Raw genomic sequence first — 19,320 nt, 5'->3', positions numbered from 1 at the left:
TACAGGCCATTTATGAGATCGCATGTTTTATTTTTTTCTTCAGATGACTTCCAGATGACTTATTTTGACCCTGGGAAACTTCGTGGCAAAAATACGATCGCAAAAAAACATGCAATCACTTATGCGATCACATTTTTGGCGTATGTGATTGCACTTTTGGCCTTTTTCACAAACATGAAAGTCTTCCAAAAATTTGTCTAGTTTTCAGAAAATTTTGAATCTCGTTAATAGGACTTACGGTTCATGAGATATGCTCAATACACTGACAGATGGGTCAAAGCTACCAACAACATCCTTTAGCTTTAGATCGTAGCAATCTATCTTCGTATGATCAATTTGATTGAATGCTTCTTGACCATAACATCTTCCAAGAATTCCTCAACATCTTCCTTTAGTTCCAACTCTATTTAGGCTCAAAATATGCATCCAACTGCTCCCAAAGTACTGCTCCACTCGAACTTTCTGAAATTGACACAAAAAATGCTGGCAGTACGAGAATTCTAATAAAGTACATGAGTTGAACATTATTTAAACAAATGACATGCAAATGTAAAAAATATGATGCTAAATGATAATAAAAACTACCCTAAAAGATGCACAAAATGGCATCTAACAAATTTCCCCAAGCTTAAACCTTACTTTCCGTCAAGTAAAAAAAGATTAAACATTATAAACAAATGGAAAGATGTAGACGACCTAAAAAGAATTTGGGAATAAAATAAAAGAAACTAAAAACTTAAACCAAAATACTTCACTCTTTTTTTCTTCACATGATCAAATTTCACAACGACGAAGTTCCAATGAAATCACTACCTAGACTACAGTCTCAATACCTTTATTGCAAATTCAAAATTTATATTTAATAAATTAAACCAAGCTTGAGCAAATAAGTTTTACACCAAATTAAATTTGTGAAAACAGTGTATTTTTAAAAATAATTTCATGGAAATTCCTTTATAAAAACTTATCTTGACCAACCCCTCCTTTTTTCCGAACTCATCTAGTAAACGCAGTAAGCTCCATTAAGGACAGAAAATTTAAGCTTACCCCTACGATTCCATTATCGAGGGATCTATCTCATTTTACCACACATCTTCTTTATCTTGATCAACTCTGCAGATTTAACTTGCTTGCTTTTTCATTTCAACTTGAACTTGACTTGGATTTGACTTTGAATTTCAGATTTCTTCAAGTTGCTTGATGTACCATTTCTAACATATATATTGACTAGTCGTAGATTTTACTTTAAGGCCCACCATATCTTCAATACTTCAAAAATGATAATAAATTGTGGGTATGACAAGAGTCCCTCCCAAACTCAAAATATGCAGAAACTATAGGGTTCAGTACTTCAAGGAAAGATAAGGGTTATCCAATCTAGGTTCTTTTTAAGACATTTAAGGAAATTATTTCTAAAACATTGTTTGTTTTTCCATCCCACACTTCCATTGTAAAAGTTATATGTCTCATATGTTGGTTCATATTTCGAAAACATTTAAAGCACTTGAAAAGATAATTCTTAAAAATTGATTGTAATGAGACTGTTATTTTTGGTTACTATCACACTTCATATTAACAGAGTTATTTAATGAAAAAAGATATCCTCATCTCATATAAAATATTAAAATTTTTTGATTTTTTTACAAGCAGAAAATAAAAAAACTAAAATAACAAGAAATAAATTTTTTTGGGGGATTTTACCTTTTATGAATGCAGAAAAATGAAAAGGAAAATATTTTTTGGATTTTTTTTTCAAATTTTTATATGCAAAATGCAATGCAGAAAAATAAAATGCAAAAAGAAAAATAAAATTTGAAAATTTTAGCCTAAAAAACTGAATTTTTTTTTAAATGCAAATTTTACACTAACACCTCCCCAAGATTAAAATGATGCATTGTCCTCAATGCTCAAAGAAGAATGAACAACTCAATAAGACATATAAAAAGAAAAGGGTGCAACTAGGAATGAATGTACCTAATAAGTTTGCAGAAATCTGATTTTGACGATGAATGTTGATGAAAACTATGAATTTCAGCAACTCTGTTGATCCTCTGATTTCCCCAAGCTTTCTTGGAACTGCGACCATCTCTTTATTTAAATCGTAAAAAGAAACTAAAACTACTCCTCGGGTTGCCTCCCGGAAATCCGCCTATTTTTAAATTCGTTGGCTCGACTTTGCCCAAGCAGATTTACAAACTGGTGTGGTTGGGATTTCTTTGAAGCCCAACTCTCTTCATTGTCACTACAGATCCCTTCAAATATGGCAAGATTGGTGGATCTGGAACTTGTTCAACAAACTGGAAAGACTCAAAATTGTCTTCAGATAAGTTTTTCTGGTTTTCAAACTTCTTTCGTTTTCTGATCTTTTACTTTCCATAATTCTTCTCCTTCTTCTCTTCAAATTTTCTTCTTTTCAGAAACATTCTTAACAGAAATCATCACTTTTCTTGAATCTTTTTTCCAAAAATATTATTTTCTTCCTCCCCAATCTTATCTCTGATCAGCTCCATCTTAGCCCCTTCAGATAACTTCTTTTCAGCAATTAATTTTACTTCTTTTTCCCAAAGATTTCCCTTTTCCACCTCTTCTGATATGTCTGATAAATTCATGTCTACAAATATTCCTTGCACAGAGATATTAAAAAACTCATAACAAACCTCAGATAAAGGACTAGTGGTACCCAAATAATTAACATAAATATTATCAGAAGAAAAATTATCATCATTAATTTTAAAATTAACCACTTCCCATCAAACTCCATTGAAGTCGTGCCACTAAAAACATCTAATTTTGTTTTTGCAGTTTTCATAAATGGCCTTTCCAAAATGATAGAATTTGTATTTGAAGTGTCCAAATTTCCTATATCCATAATATAAAAATCAGCGGAAAAGATCAGATTATCCACTTGGACAAGAACATCCTCCAGTACACCTTTTGGGTGTATTATCGAGTGGTCAGCCAACTGGATAATTGTCCCGGTCTTTTGTAAAGTTCCCATTTTTTATTTTTCAAAAATAGAAAAGGGAAGAATATTGAATGATGTACCAAGGTCCAGCATGTCATTTAAAAAAGTAAGGTTCCCAAATTTACAAGGAACCAAGAAAATCCCCGGATCCTTGCACTTTGGAGGTAAACCCTTTTGTAAAATGACAGAAATATTTTCGCCAGCTTTGATAGTTTCATTAAATTTCATTTTTTCTTAGAAATACATAAATTTTTCATAAACTTGGCATATCGAGGGATGTGTAGGATAACATCTAAAAGTGGGATATTTACCTCAACCTTACGAAAAATTTCCATAATGTCCTCATCCTCTTTTTCGCACTTTGTATTTCTCAGTCTTGATGGGAATGGAGATAAAGGCTTGTATTCTTTAAGATTTGGCTTCACTGGTCTTGGGGTTTCTTTTTCTTCTAGCTTTTTAGATTCTTCTTCAACCAGTACCTCTTCAAACTCTTCTTCTTCTTCTTCTTTTTCTTCTTCTGATTCTTTTACATCTTCTTCTTCAACCAGAACTTCTTCAAATTCTTCTTCAGTTCCTTTTTCTGGTTCAGACGCGACTGTGTCTCCATAACTTTTTCCACTTCTCAAGGAAATAGCACTAACATTGTGCTTTGGATTATTTTTAGTGTGACCCGGTAACTTTCCTTGAGATTCCAAACGACCCACAAAAGTGGCAAGTTGAGACACCTGTTGTTCCAGATACTTGATACTAGCTCTGGTTTCTGTCTGGAATGCTTGGGGTGCTTGTGGAAAGACTCTTCACAATATCTTCTAAGGCCACACTGTAACTACTAGGTTGCTGATGCAAGTTCTGATTTTGAAATTTTGAAATCTGAAAATTCTGTTGATTCGTATTCTGAAATTTGGGCTGAAAATGAGAATTATGTTGAATGTTCGTCTGCTGAAAACCCGGCGGTGGCTGAAATTGTTGTCTTTGCTAATAATTGTTTTGATAAAAATTTGGAGGTCGATTAATGCTTTTATGTTGCTAATATCCTCTGACAGCTTTGACTGGAGCAACATCCTCTTGCAATATTGGACACATATCTGTTGGATGTTCAATCTTCATGCATATACCATATTGTTTCTTCGCAACTGCTTTTTTTTGTCAGGAGTAGAACAACGTTCGTCAGCTCAGATATTTGGGCTTCCAGATAAACATTGTTAACTTCCTTGACACCCCTTGGATGAGCTAGATACCACTTATCTTCGTTTCTGGAATGTTTCGACTATATCGCTAGTTTTTTGATCAAATCCCAAATTTCAGTTGGTGTCATGTCTCGTAAGGAACCGCCACTGGAAGCATTTATCAGACGTTTCTCCATGGGTGTCAGACCTTCATAGAAACTATTATAGAGTTGATAATCACTGATCCCATATTGGGGGAACCGAACCAAAAGCTTCTTGAACCTTTCCCAATAAGTATGTAAAGCTTCTCTTTTTCCTTGTTTGATCCCAATGATTTCTCTTTAAAGACTGGAAACTCGCGTTTCTAGAATATATTTCTCTAAAAACAGCTTCGTGAGTTCTGTCCAAGCGGTGATGGAACCAGATGGGAGTTCATATATCCATTCTCTTGCTGAATCTTTAAGTGTAAATGGGAATGCCCTTAACTTTATCTGATCTTCTGTAACAGCATGCAGTTTCATTCCTGCACAAACCACATTAAATTCCTTAAGGAATTTATGTGGTTCTTCATTTTCTAGACCTCAGAATGTGAGAAGAAGATGTATCAGCCCATATTTCAACTCAAAGTTCCGGGCTTCCAGAAAAGTAATGCAGAGGGGCTGCTAATTGACTTCTTGAGTGACCCACTCTCTAAGAGTCTTTTTTACTTCGTCTCCACTCATGTCTGATTCTTCAGATTCGGTTTCTGAAGAGTCTGTGGTTGCAGATTTAACAGAAGAGGGTGGGGAATATGTTTTATAAGGAATATCAGAACGTGAAGATGGGGGTACTTTCGGAAAAGACTGGAATGTAGGGGTTTGGTTCGTTCCACAAGGGAGTGTCTTGTGGTGTGGAGAATGATGATGAACAAAAGATACCAGTTGATTGTTTTTTCTTTGCTTCTTTCTTCAGTTTCCTTGCAGTTCTTTTGATTTCAGGATCAAAAACTAAAGGTGTACTTGTACAAAAATTTCTTGGCATAAAACTATTAGAAAGCACCATGTCCCCAGCAACGACGCCAATTTGTTTAACCGGTAGTCCTACCCGATTTAAACAAATAAAATAATCATTGCTGGTTGCACTAAAAATATAGCACAAGGAAGCAAGGTCGAATCCTCAAGATCACATCCTAACGGTCAATGCATTTTTGCGTAAAGCGCAGTCTAGTCAAGAAACATAACATATAAAGCGGAGGGGGGGGGTTGAATTAACTAAAAGAACTAAAATTTACAGTGATATTAAATTAAACGAAAATCAATAATAAAACCAATTTCACCTCTACTGCGACTTTCCTAATCATGCAATCAGTTCAGATCTGGTTATTCAGAATGCGTTCTATCAAAACTAGTACTGAGAAAAACTAACAAGCTCTAGTATAATCTCTTTTACCTAAATTAGTTAACCACAACAAGCTCTTTGAATTAACCATAAATTTTTACTATTCAATTAAATAAGCTCTTAATTAAATCAGAAAAGCAGCTTTATGATTTGTGTAAAATTCCTAACAATACCCAATACTTCTCACAAGCTCGGAAGCGTAAAAATATGATTTTTAGAGTTTATATCAGAGTTAAATCCCAACACGGAACCAATCTGGCACTTGTTACTTTTACCAGGTTACAAGAACAGTTATGGATTCTATTAACTGATTAATAGGAATGATGAAACCCTAGCAAGGTGATCAGACTAACAATAATTAAAAATCAATCGTTCATTAAGCTCAAAACTAAAAAATCTAGATAGAAACATAAAATGAAAATCAGATCTCAAAACTAATCACATGAAAAGTACTAGTCTATACAGAACTGAAAACTAAAGTTTTAGCCAGGCATGGATAAAAACTAAACTAAACTAAATAAAAGAAACATTTACTGATCAATCTTCTAATCTAAACGAATGAGATTATTCACAGCCTTCAGATCTCCAAAAGTCGCTGAAAAGGTATCAAAAATCGTCTTTAGAAGGGTATTTTGCCGTCTAGAATCGTCTAACCCCCAAATATGATAATGAGGGTCGCATTTATAAGCAATACGGAAACTTTCGAAAAAAGAAACCGAAAAAAATGTGATCGCAGGTTGGTTATATGTGATTGCATATTTTCCAATTTTTTTCAAGATTTGCCCCTAAATGATGCAGGATGCTATCTTCGACGTTTTCGGGACTTCGGGAAATTTATGCGATCACATGTATGCTTTATACGATTGCATGTTTTGGTTTTTTTCTTCAGATGACTTCTAAATGACTTAATTTGACCCTAGGAAACTTCGTGGCGAAAATGCGATCGCCAAAAAACATGCGATCACTTATGCGATCGCATTTTTGGCCTATGTGATCGCATTTTTGGCCTCTTCCACAAACATGAAACTCGTCCTAAATTTTGTCTAATTTTCAGAACATTCTGAATCTCATCAATTAGAGTTACGATTCATGAGATATGCTCAAAATACTGACAATAGGTCAAAGCTGCCATCAACATCCTTTAGCTTCAGATTGTAGCAATCTATCTTCGTATGATGAATTCGATCGAATGATTCTGGACCAAAATATCTTCCAATCATTCCTCAACATCCTCCTTCAGTTCCAACTCCATTTAGGCTTAAAATATGCATCCAACTGCTCCCAAAGTACTGTTCCACTTGAACTTTCTAAAATTTACACAAAAAATGCTAGCAGTATGGGAATTCTAATAAAATACATGAGCTGAACATTACTTAAACAAATGACATGAAAATGTGCACAATATGATGCTAAATGATAATAAAAACAACCATAAAAGATGCATAAGATGGCATCTAATAGGGCCGCACCTAGAACGAAATCGATCCTAAACTCAACCTGCCTCTCAGGGGGCACACTGGGTAACTCCTCCGGAAACACATCCGCAAACACTTTAACAACTGGTACATCCAAAACCAAAACCTCGGTCCCAACCTGGGTGTCAACCACATATGCAAGATAACCCATACACCCACGTTGCAGATACTATTGGGCCCTGACGGCAAAACAAAAAGATGATATAATCCTTGTACCCTCTCCATATATAAACAGTTCTCCCCCACTTGGGGTTCGAACTATCACTCGCTAACCCTCACAGTCGATCATAGCCCCAAATCTGCTCAACCAATCTATCCCTACTATCACACACGCATCCCCCATGGGGATAGGATTCAGATCAATCGGATAAAGCATCCCAAAAATCTCTAAGACACAACCCTGATAAATGCTTGATGTAGATACCACGTGTTCGTTGGCGATAGAAACCCTCAACGGACACTCCAACTCTATAAGAGTCATATCGAAATCCCTACTAAAAGACTGAGATACAAAGGACCGACTCACACCCGAGTAAAAAAGCACAAGAGCAGGCAAGGAATTCACTAAGAAGGTACCTAGCATAAACATGAACATAAACATACCATAAAATAATTGACAAAATAATAATAGAAACATACCAGTAACGCCGTCCGACGCCGCCCTGGCCTCCTCTGTAGTGAGATGGAAAGCATGACCTCGAGTCCCCAGGGGCTCCGCCCTACCCTAGCGTCCATCAGCGATCCCCAATGTAGCCGGTGTTGGAGCCTGCGCCGGCCTTGCAGCAAGAAAGGGACAGTTTTCCTTTACATGGACAACCTGCTCACAGTGATAACAAATCTGGGTACTCGGTACTAGGGCCTGCTGACGACAATCCTTGGCATAATACCCCTCCTTGCCACATTTGTGGCATCCAGATGAAGATCGACAAACACCAACATGAAACTTGCCGCACTTGCCACAAGTGCGACCCCTCTGTCGTCCAGATCTCAAATCAGCGGGATTGAATCGCTTTGCCATAGGGTGTGACTACACAGGTGTCTGTTTAGCTCCCTCTCGTGGAGCTCTATCTTACTCTCCCTCCTTTTTGCGGCCTCCTGTAGCTTAGCGAGAGTACCATAGCGTTGGGTGGACACAAACTGGCGGATATCCGTCTTGAGCATGCTCAAGTATTGGGTCTTCTGAGCTTGATCAGAAGCAGTAAAGTCAGGGCAGAAAAGAGCCCTCTCAGTAAACATCTTGGTGATCTTCGTCACCGTCACATTCCCCTGCCTCAGATCCAGATACTCCTGAGCCAGCCTCTCCCTCTCCACCAATGGAACATACCTTATGCGAAACATCTCAGAGAATTGCTCCTAAGTCACTGCAGCCCACTTCTCAGGAGTGTACGAGCCAGTTACCAATCTCCACCAATCCTTCACTCTCGGTTGGAGAAGGTTCAGGGTGCACTTGACCTTCTGGTCAGCAGGGCAAGTGCATGTGAAGAAACAACCTTTCACATCAGACAACCACCTCATCGCCACGATCGGGTCCTGAACTCCACCGAACACCGAGGGCTTCGTATTGTCGATGTCCCGATACTGAAAAACTCTCTCCCCACGGATCCTTGCTGTAGTTGCAGTAATAACAGCCTCACAAAGTGCAGCATAATGAGCATCAAAGAGCTCAATAATAGCGGTCTTGATAGATCCAAACGCCTCTGACATAGACCTCCAGACAGCAGCATCCACCTTAATGACGATGATCTCCTGAATCTGATCATAAGGCATCCCTGCCCTATCCTGACCACTTACTCCAGACCTGGAACCCGATCCTCTCATGAACACCATACTAAAAATAAATCAGAATATGTCAGAAAAGCCACAATACACATAGTTACAATCACGAGACGAGAGTAAACCTTTGAGGTATGTGACTTCCTTGCTACGCGCACAGGTCCTGTGCTTTCAGTAGTACGGGCCCATACTACCTTCCACACCTACCTGTATTTGTCTCAAGGATCATCAGATCCGCCAAAAAAATACAACAACTAGGATACGCATAAATCCTATCCTCATTCCATCGGGAGTGGCTAAACATTCCTCATCTGGCCGACAGCTCACACACATACTCATCCATGGAACTTCCACCAACCCTACAACACTCGTGTATGCTAATCATACTTAACACTTGATCATATAAACAGTCGAATACTTGATTCTACCCTAAGCCCACAACCAAATAAGGAACAGGAAAAAAGGCTAAACCAAACATTCGCAGGCTATAAAATCTTAGTTATGTACTACTATGATGCATACACTAAGAAACTACAGTAATGATTTCAATTTCATACAAGAAATAACCCTAGGCTATTAGGCATCATACATCAGTGAATTCTATCATTCACTTCCTGAAGATCCATAGCCTATCACTAGCATGTTGTTCTGTCATAACCATCATATCAAATAATAGTGTGGTAACTTAGGGTATAGTTTTTTGCTCCGGCTGATCGTACACATCATATCCTTCCTTGGTTACCTTTGAAGACAATTTTGAAAATCGTTTTAAAACTTTTGTAGTTCCTTAGTTTGAGTTTGGATTCACACGAATGCTCATCCAATTCTCTCAAACCAAGACTCTAATACCAACTTGTAACATCCAAACAATCATAGAAATTTAAAATTTTCAAAAACAACCCATGTCATCCATTAAGTGTTTACAAATCCATTGTTTCAAAAATATTTTCCAAAAATCAGAGTTTTTCCAAGACCTAGTATCATAAAAACAGGAAGATGTGCATGATCACGCCTTCGCCTTGCCATGATCATCCAAGTACCTGAAACAATAAACTAAAACTATAAGCCAAAGCTTAGTGAGTTCCCTCAAAGTACCAAGACACATAATAGATAACATCATATATTGGGTCCACAACTAATAGACTGTATTACCCTTGAGCCCACAGTATGCGTCTGGGTTGCCTCTCAGGCCCATAACTTATATCTGGATTGCTCCCGAGCCCACGACATAATTTCGGCTTGCCCTTGGGGCCCACAGATTATGTCTAGCTTGCTCCTTGTTTGTTGGCTACAACACAAAGCAGTACTACCTCAACCTCACCATACCATGTCGACATATACATAACATATAACATATATCCAACAAACAAATAAACATATAACCAGTCATAGGACAAACAGGCAGATCTAAAGATCACTACCGCATACTATATCCTATTTGCCATGATACCGATCTAACATACCACTATAACATATCAACATCCCCTATACCAGGATACGTAATCTAGTGGATCGGCATTGTTGCCTTCAACCCACAAGTACAGTGAGGAAAACTCACCTCTCAATCTGAAATGATCATTAAACATGACACAACTCTGAATATCAGCTCTATCGGTCACCTATCCAACAAATAGTGAGCAATTCTCAAAATACCCAAAATGCTCCTATGTTAAACTTGGTCAAAGTCAAATTCAACATACTGATCGCCACGTCATGGTCATCCTTGACCACGTTGTGGTGTCGATACGACAAAATATTTGTGACCAGCTTATCCGCCACATCGTGGTGACCTTTTCCACGTCGTGGTCCATTTTAGGGTCTAGATGGATAAAGTTTCCAACTCTATCCCTTAGAACCTCCAAATTGCATAGATCTCAACTTTATGGTCCAAAACACCACATGGCTTAAGCACTAAGCACTTAATCTATAAGGTCACTTTCCCAGCAACTCCAGAAGAGTTTCTAACACCATTTTCATTATAAAAATCTATGCTTTTCAGACATGCATGTCCAATGCATGTCTTGAACTCTTATTAGGTCAAAATAGGGCAAAAATGCTAAGATCCACGCATGGTCTCAAAACTCAATTCTAGTCTAGATCCAAAGCACTGCATACTCCCAAAGGCCTGGGGACTCATAAAGTTACAAGCTTTATGGGATCAAACCATCCAAAACAATAAGACATAGAGAAGGGTGGACAAAATCTATAGATCTGTCAATTTACTCATCAAGATGAAGGCTTTATATCTCCTAGAGATGTTTGAGGAAGACAAACTTTTGGATCTATGTTGCTTTGGACTCCCAAGATGGTCTACCACCACCTTCTTTCTTCACGAGCACCAAAAACACACACTTTATGCTAAAAACTCACACAAGAGGTCTAGGGTTTGCAAGGGACGATTATGAGGGGTGGAGGCTGATGGGAGGGAGGCTACAAGAGGTTAAAGTTGTTTAAATAAGGCTTAAACCCTTAACTTTAGGGTTTTCTCCAACAGTGTCCACCACGTCGTGGCACCTATCACCACGTTGTGGTGGTTTATTATATCCATGCGGCCCATAAGCTATTGGCACGTCGTGGTGAGGCTCCACCACGACGTGGTGCTGCCCAAAATCCAAAAAAATATATAAATACTTTAAATTAGAGTACCTACAAGAATTCAGATGTTACAGTATACATGGGAACAACTGATTAGCAAATTAGATACAGTATGTTTCCACGACTACGTGGGTATAAAGAACGTTGAAAACGGAGATCATACGATGAAGTTATGCCTTTTTTACGATTGTAAAATCAGTCTTTAACTGATTTTCCCAAAAACGAACTCTGTATCGTTTCGTTGGGATATCTGCACATTTCGTAAATTATTTTTGAACTCCGACTATAAACTATTATTTGAATATATATTCGGAATATTTCTAGCTTTAATTTGTAAAACTTCATAAAAACAACCATAATGAGAAAACTATAAAAGTTAATGAATTGAAACATCAAAACCATTTTAAACATAGTATGGTCTATCGTTTGAAAACTACATTTACATATTTGAACTCAACACACTCAAGATAATCGTCGGGCATACTCGGAAAAATTTTACAAAGTCGAAATTTGATGCAGATTTCCCGTGGTGTCACGTTGCATTGGAGAGAGATTGCTTGTATGAGTATTTGGATATAAAATGATTGCAAGAATTTGCCTAGGATCAGCCCCATTCCTCCAATACACTCCCTCTCCCTAAACTCTCTCCACTCTCCTCCTTTATCGGTTTGTGTGTACCGGCAAGGAGACTGGTCGTTGGAAAACGCGACCAGTCTCCCTTCGTCGCCTTCTAGCCATCGTGAACATCCCCCTGCCACCCCTCGATGAATCCTTATCTAAAAAATCTTCTCTAGTCGACAAGCACCACTTATCGTTAACATTTATGTTTATTTACGTTCTCGTTAACATTTACATTTATATTTACGTTTATTTACGTTTTCGTTAACATTTATGTGTATGTTTACGTTTAATTACGTTCTCGTTAAAATTAACATTTATATATACATTATTTATATTCTCATTAATATTTACGTTTACATTTAAGTTTTATATCTACACGTAACTAGCTATATATCATTTTTATGTTATATAACTTGTTATAGTTTGTATATCTTCTATATGTTATATAAACTTGCTATAGATTATATGTTTTATTAACGTTTATATAATATATATATATATATATATATATATATATATATATATATATATATATATATATATATATATATATATATATATATATATGACGACGACGACGACGAAGACGATGAAAAATGTATAAAATATATATTTTTGGGTTTTAAATCGTAAAAAGTATAGTATTTGGGTTATTTTATAAACAAAGGGCTCATTTGATGTTTATAAAAGGAAGATCATAAAAAGCAATTTTATATATGTGTAAAATGTATATCTGTTTTAAAAACTATATGTTTGCTTTGTTTAGTTGATTTCACATTGGTTGAAATCTAGTTTTGGTCCAAAATGCAGCCGTCATGCTGTCCGATTTTTGTTAGAAAACATTGATATATTTTTTGAACGCCAAGTCTAGTAAATCTTATAAATTAAGTGTGGGACTCGGGTTACCATTTTTAAACGATTTGAACAAATAATTATCTAATAACTAAAGCTTAGGATTTAGATGCACGCAGAGACTTTTAGATCTACTTTTAGATCTGTTAAACCTGAGATTTCCTATATGAGATATACTCTTCATAAACTAAGAACATGAAAACTTAGTAAAACACTCTATATTATAAAACTGTTAATCTTTAAGGAACGTGAAACTTTTGGTATAGATATACAGGTTGACAACTCCGTCTGCGGTTGCTAGCTACAACCTACACCTGACGAGTCTACATGGGCGTTAATGTTCATTCTCTATATTTTTCACGATGTCGATAAGGCGTTGGTGATGTTCTCGACACACCCATTTGTTGTGCTTTTTCAGAGGCTTTCTCGTCTATAGTTCGGTTATAGGCTAATTATAGACCCAAAGTTCACTTTAAAAGTACACATATAGAATTGAAATAGTATTTATACATAGTTTGAATACTCATAAGAGTTGAAATAAGACTTTATGTTGTAGAAACGTTTTTCTTTAATGATAACCGTCGGTTAAATTAATTAAGTAAAATAATAATTAATAAACGTTACAACACGACTTTTATTGTTTATGAACTTATATTTAATAAATTATTAATATAAACAACACATTCATGTCTATGGGATTACAAGCTCTTAAACATTTTATTTTATACTTTTTAGTTGGAAAAAATATGTTTATTTTGTATAACTTGATATTCAGATATATTTATATGAAACACACTTTTGTTTATAAAAGTTTGTATAGTCAAAACGTGTGGAACTCTCCAATAATTTTTGTTGATGTATTTTAAGCGCATGTATTTTTAGGAACTTAAGAGTTGAAGTGCATGTCTCGTGTATCATGGAAATTTATTTCCTTGTCTTTGTTGTTGGCCAATCTGTTCACGCCTTTGCTTTACGTTGAATTACGTTTTATTGAACTTATTCTATAATATCGTACTTTCAGAGTTCCAAACAACGTAATCCTTCTACTAAGATTTATGGAGGTATGTAATATTATTTAAACTTTTGTACTATTCATTATGTGTATGTTAACTGTGATCTAGTGTTTTGACGCTACCCCAACACTTCCGCCGCTGGCCGAGGGCAGTATCTCGAAGTGATGTAGCACTGTTTTAAGAGATAATGATTTTGTCACGGACGGAGCTTGAACAATTAAATTTGGGGGGGGGGGACTAAAATTACCGTTCTTACAAAAATTAATAGGGGGGACCATAGCCCAAATTTCATATTTTTAGGTATAATCCTCTCTAATAAATAAAGTACTTTTTGCCACATGTCCTCTTCTTCTTCATTTAGACACATGTCATTTTCTAGAATTTTTGAATTTTCTATTTTCCACTTGTCATTTTATTGTATTTTTCATTTTATTAAATTAAAATTCCACACTTAATATGTATGGTAATATATATGTAAGGTATTTATTAGAAAGAGTTTATATATGTAATGTATTCAATACATTAAAACCTCATTAATTTTAATAATTCAAACTTTTTCTCATTTTTCTTATAAATTCAAACTTTTCAAATTGTTAAAATTTTATATATATATTTTTTTAAATAAACTTATATAATACATGGGTCTCACACCTAATATTTATAAAAATTAGTGGGCTATTACTACTTCCAAACAAAAAAAAAGTTTGGGGGGGGGGGTGAATAACCCCTTCTAGCCCTTAATAAGCTCCACTGATAATATATGGTAATAAATTATGATTTTTGTATTTATTTAGTAAGTTTTTCTATTTGCAAGTTCAATTAGTTTATCTGTTCTAGAAACATCAATAACCACTTACAGTTTTCCGTTTGAAAACACAATTAAACTAACACTTTTTGTTCAAGAAACAACCTTGGCATATCCGATCATCTTTTCCGTCAAACATTAATTTGTTGGTTATCTTCTTCGACTAACACAGCTCCAATGAAGAGAGAAAACGCCATTTTATTTGTTGTCCTCCTTGGTGAACACACCCCACCCATTCCCCTTTACTACAACCGATATCCTTTATGCTACCGCTCACATCTTTCCTTGTACATCTTCCTTGTTTCTTTGCGAAAATCATCCTACCCACACATCACTCTCTCACACCTTTCTTCAATTGTGCACCATCACTGTTCAAAGATGAAATTTTATTTTTTGAATAAGAATTAGAATTTACTAGAGTTTTGAAACGATTAGAGGTTTGAATTAAAATTGTTTTAGGTGGAATCCGATTTTAAATTTGTTTTTTGGAGGTGTTTGAATGGTGGATATGGATGGTTGTGGTTGTGATAAAAGGTGGTGTTTATTGTTGTACGTGGATGGTGGTGGTGAAAGGTGGACGATGGTTGTAGCGGCGGACAATGGCGTAGCCAATATTTTGTTTTAGTGTAGGCCAATTAATTTACAAAATATGAACAGTAACAAAATACTTCAAATGATAACAAAAAGTAATAATGTATGCAACAAAAGGTATTCTCTTGGTTTATAATTTGAAATTTTTAATGGGCGGGTCATATGACAATATACGTCCCTAGTCCTTTGTATTTAATAATATATATATATATATATATATATATATATATATATATATATATATATATATATATATATATATATATATATATATATATATATATATATATATATATATATATATATATATATATGAGTGGGCCAAGACCCACTCTTATATCATTATGGATACGCCACTGGTGGCATGAGTGGATGGTATTGACGTTAAAAAAAAATGTCAAATATATAGTTTAATAACAAAACGTATAAGAAAAAATTTATAAATTATATATAAAATGCAATACCTAATTAAAATTGTAGGTTTTAAGTAACTTATATGAAATTAATGATAAAATATGCATAAAAAAATACATGTATACAAAAACCATATTTAAATAATTGGATTGGAATGGAACTGGAAAAATAGTCCGAACATCACTGACCTTGCAGCTCTCTACTCTTTCCTGGGACAATTTCAGCCATCAACAGCTGAAGATAAATGGAGTTGTGAATTATCAGGAGACGGCATATATCATGTTGATATAGTCAGGCATATGATTGATTGGCCTACAAATCTGGTACCTCAAGTTAAAGTGGAATGGATGAAAGAAATTCCTATTAAAGTTCTCTGCTTTATATGGAGAGCAAATTTAGGAAGGATACCGACAGCCACTGAACTAGCCAAGAGAGGCATAACTGTAGAATCAACCCAATGTAGATATTGTATGACAATGGATGAAAGCCCAAATCATATCCTACTCAACTGCAGCTTTGTGAAAACTGTATGGGAATGGATCTGGAAATGGTGCAACATACCTCAAGTTCAACTTAACACGGTGGGAGAGCTGATCGAATATGCAGCAAAACAGGGCACATGTAAGAAGAAGAGGAAGGTCATAATCGGCATATGCTACGGTACACTGTGGGGGATTTGGAAGGCTAGGAATGAAAGGATATTCAAAAGACTTATCACTACCCCCACACGGGTAGCTGATAACATCCAAATGACGGTATACACTTGGATGAAATATAGGAGCTCAGCAATAGTTTATGACTGAGCCACTTGGTGCTCATGTCCTTTTATTTAATTGAATTCCAATTATAGCGCAATATGATACAAGAATTATGTAAACCTAAATGTACTGCTCCCTCTAGCTCCTTGCTAGTTGGAGCTTTCTTTATTTTATTATAATATATTTGCCGGTTCCAAAAAAATAATAATTGGATTACGATGTAGCAATCAATTCCACATCTTATTAAGTTTATTTAATAAAACCGGTTGGGGTCTTTCTAATACTACCTAAAAATTACATCGATCTAATTAACAATTTAACTCCAGTCGATTGACACTCATAAAAAGCTTTTTCATAAAAAGGTCCAAACTATAACGGCTTTACTGGATTTTGTCCTTATTAAAAAATAAAATATAAAAATAGCATCCAATAGACTGATCTTGCAATTGATCGATGAACACGTGAGAGAATCTAAGAGTCACGTGATAAGAAAAGGCCGATATCCAAAATCTCTTAAGAGACCCCTAAATGTTATTGGTGGAATGGTGGGGGATTATTTATTAAGGATTGTAGATGACACAATTAACTAGTGTCATGGTAAAATGCACATCAAGTCAGCTACAACCATATTTATTTATACACAACATAGATAGCTTTGCCTTGGACCACCACTCTAATTTAATTTCTCTAACTATATATATATATATATATATATATATATATATATATATATATATATATATATATAAAAGCATCTAACAATTTTTTTATTATATTTTAGAACAACAATATATATTAGTACAAGAAAAAAGATCAATAACTTATAAAAATAATATATTTTTTGTTTTATTTATATTTACTTTTTTATGGTTCGCTTATCTGTATATAACCATTAAACCTATTGGATTTTTAACATTATATCTTTATGATCGGTTGGTATAGGTTTTGCCTATATTAATCGGTCATAACGATTTAATGTGAACATTTCAAAACAGTTTAATAATAATATATGGACAAAAAACATAAGAGCTTAATGTGAACAAATCTTTAATTATATATACGGTATATCGGATTATCAAATATGGTTTTTGGATTGAACCAGATCCAAATCGCATATCCGTTTTTTATGTGCACTTCTAGGAATAAACATAAGGACATTATTAAGCCTCTTCGTCTGTTGCGTAGAAGACTCCTGGATCAACTCTGAACAACAACTAAATAGGTGTATTTAGTATCGTCTCAATTTATATTAGAAGCAATTAATTATTAAAATGTAATTAAATCTTGATAAAAGCTACACAAGAAAAAAAGAAAATGCCTAAAAAAGTCCAATAAAAAGCTCTAGTTAATAAATAGGATTTGTCATTAAAATGGCCAAATCAAACACATCGTTTCCATGCTCTTTTTAACATACATATGATTTGTTATTAAATGCTAAATCATTTGACGCACAAATTTTCCAAAGAGTAAGGGATGTTTAATTTATCTCTTGTTAGGTCCGGTAAAAGATTACCACCAACTCCGTTTTAGTTAGAGCGTTTGATACCATCAATTTTAGCTTCTTGTCTATTCTTATGCATCTTACCGGTCCATGAAAATGATGGAGTTTTAGGTTCTTTTATCTCAAGAATAAAAAACTCAAATAGAATAAAAAACTCAAATAAAGGTGATTGGGTCAAGTCAAGTGGGGCTTTGCACACGTGATAAACTAAGACTTTTGCTATTTAGTTTATTTCATTTAGTCCTATCTAACAATAGTTTGTTTGCTATTATCTAGCTTAGTTTGTTTATTTCGTTGTAATTTCTAATATTTAAAGCCACCTAGGCTTCTTTCAATAATTTAGATTTCAGTAGCAATACATGTGATTTCTTTAACATTGTGGTATCAGAGCAAAATTTTGATCACTAAAAGAGAGAAAAAGGATGAATAACGACAAGTTGAAAGCGACAGTCTACGATGGCCATTACGAACATTGGAGTGAGGAACTTGTTGCGTGCAAAATAGGTGTGGAACCTAATCAATCTAGGGATTAGAGAGCCCATAGTCGGTGTTGCCCAAGGTGAAGTAGAGAAGAAGAAATTTGAAGAGCTGCGAGTGAGAGATTGCAGGTCAAACATTATATGTACGAGGCAATTGATAGGGTCACATTTGAGAAGACCGTGGACCGAAGAACCTCCAAGGCGGTATGGGAATCGATGCAAAAGAGCTTTGCAGGAAACGACCGAGTGAAGAAATCTATGCTACAGAAACTTCGAAGAGGTTTCGAGGATTTGGAGATGAAAACGAATGAAACCATACCGAAATATTTTGGTAGGGTTTGACAATCTCCAATCAATGGAGGAGCAATGGAAAAACAATGAAATATGTCAAATTATTTGAGAAAATCCTTAGAAATCTGACTGAGAAATACATGTATGTGTTAGTCTCAATTGAAGAATCAAAGGACGTTGATCAAATATTCATAGAAGATCTGCAAATTACACTAATAATCCATGAGCAACAGTTCAAGAAAGGTGAAAGAGAAGAGGAGCAAGCATTGAAGGTAGATGCATGTGACAACCTCAATACTATAGGACGTGGCAGATGGCGTAACAACTATAGAGGAAGAGGACGTGGTCGAGGAAGACAATATGTCAATAAAGAAACAATCACGTGCTATAACTGCCACAAATTAGGGGATTATTCCTATGAATGACCAAATGTAAAGGAGGCAAACTATGTTGGCTTTGACGAAAATAAAGAAATTATGCTCATGCTTGATATAGGTAAAGGAAAGAATGGATTTATGGATTAGATAGAGAGTGGAAACAAAGGTCTATTGAGGTTTTTGGATTCAGGATGCTCAAATCATATATGTGGTGAAAAGGAAAGGTTCGTAGATCTGGATCAAAGAGTCTCTAAAACTGTCAAACTT

This window comes from Lactuca virosa, chromosome 6 (genome assembly GCF_052849685.1).
Source record: "Lactuca virosa cultivar CGN04683 chromosome 6, Lactuca_virosa_CGN04683_v6, whole genome shotgun sequence".
Lineage (NCBI taxonomy): Eukaryota > Viridiplantae > Streptophyta > Magnoliopsida > Asterales > Asteraceae > Lactuca > Lactuca virosa.
Note: the sequence above shows the minus strand (reverse complement) of the source record.